Consider the following 2,068-nt stretch of genomic DNA (forward strand, 5'->3'; position numbering starts at 1 on the left):
GTCCCCCTTTTTCTTGTTTAATAAATGGTCATTGTTAGGTCTGTGCTCCTTTAATGTGCAATCCATCTGCTCTTGGGCTCAGTTAAAGGAAATGACCAGATCCATAATCCATATCTGCACTGGCAAAATTATTTGACTTCGCAAGGAGAATGAGTGATTCGATGTTGGCCCGCGCTTTATCTTTTTACTAGAAGTTTTTACTTCCCTTGGATATCTGAATGGCATGAGAGACTGGATGGGCTGAAAAAATCATGCAGACGGCTATTTGTTATAAACGCTCCAGCTCTGCTCTCCAAGCTGGTATGGATCATCAAGTCTACAAAAGATCTGTGATAGGCTATGGATGCAAAAGTTTATGATGCATTGCTCACACACTGTTAGACATTCTCCACATAGCTCCCCACCCTCCATATGTGGCTGGTGGAGTATTCAAGTCCATATGTGACTGGGCCAGTATTTAGCCACGTTTATACCTGATTCTAACATGCTTCCTTTGTCCTGATCTTGTCCTCATTCTGATTGTGCCCACATTTTTAGACGGGTGTAGACAATTAAGTGTAAATTGGCAAGATCAGGAAAAGATGTAAGCAGTAGGTATAAATGGGGCTTTTAAGACCACAGGTTCTACTACCATAGAAAGGCTGTACATATGTGTCATTCTGAGGTATGAAGAAACTATTTCCCGTAAACTATAGATTCACAGAAGATAAGCATGTCTGTGGGTAGATCCTGTGTGCCAGAGGAGGCTGGTGGGAGGAGCTATAGGAGGACAGGCTCTTTGTAATAGGAGGACAGGCTCTTTGTAATGGCTGCAAATAAATACATTTGACCCCATCCATTTATTCCTCCTATAGCTCCTCCCACCAGCCTCCACTGCTGTGGACCGGAAAAAATGAAGGAATATAAAGCATATATAACATGGTAGGCCTAATGTCTTTGAGACTGACAGTGTTTCCCAAATACACTTTTACAAATTACACATCTTTCCATGACTAATTTCCTTTCCCCCCCTGACCTGAGAAGACTTGGAAGATGAAAGTGGTGGTCATAAATGAATAGGCAAATATGTGGACAAAGCCTGTGTGTTCCAGGTCTTGTCCAATGAGTCAGTGTCATTGACCTTATGCCGGACTCTACGGTGTCTCCACCACATTGACAGTAGAGTAATGCCACTTCAGTGACGCCTCCTGAGAACTGCTGCCTCCTCCAGCCTTCACAACAAAGCCACTAGAGCAGCTGCTCTGAACTAACTGTCAGAAGATCATCCCTTTATTTATTCGAAACAAATTGCTTGCACATGTTCCACACTGCCTTGCCCTCAAGGTTAAAGCACTTCCTGCTTGTAGCCGTGCCTGAGGAGTAGGGATGGAAAGAGAGAGGGATGGATGGATGGAGAGAGGGATGAAGAGAGACAGTCGGCAGACTGATAGATCTGCTCTCTACCGTGGCGACTACAGTGGTGGCTCTCGTTTCCCATAGACACCTCAGAACAGTGGATCGGACACAGGGGAAATTGGTTCCAGACACACCCATGTGTGATGTTCCATTGATCCCTGGTCTGTTTGTGATCACACCTTTAGATCCAAATGAAAATCAAATGTAAAATAACATGAGGCAACACCCTCACATGGTGAGCAATTACTATCAATGTCATTTGCACAAGTTGGGCTGTTCGGAGCAATGGGAAGTCCTGGGCGTGATGTGTTTCTTTATTTCCATATCAAAGAGAGTGCTCTTGGTTTCATAACTATCTTAGACCATACTTCATGCCATACCAGTGAGTGGTGTAATGATAAATGGAAAAGTTGAACCTAAGGTGATTTGAGGCTGCAGCCTGGAGCCAAAGGCTTGAAGACTTTGTTGTATGGGCTGATGTGTTGTCACCAGTACCAGCCACGGGGACCTGTAAGGATGTAGGGAGGTTGTTGCAGACAGCAGATGGGGCGACAGTACACCCTAACCCCAGTCATGTGTGGTGGTGATGAGGCCTGCTAGAACCATCCATATTCATCACAGGTCTTGTAAATGTCTACACGGGAACAGTTCTAGACATACATTGGAAAGACCA

Source organism: Salvelinus alpinus, chromosome 14 (assembly GCF_045679555.1).
Source record: "Salvelinus alpinus chromosome 14, SLU_Salpinus.1, whole genome shotgun sequence".
NCBI classification, from domain to species: Eukaryota; Metazoa; Chordata; class Actinopteri; order Salmoniformes; family Salmonidae; genus Salvelinus; species Salvelinus alpinus.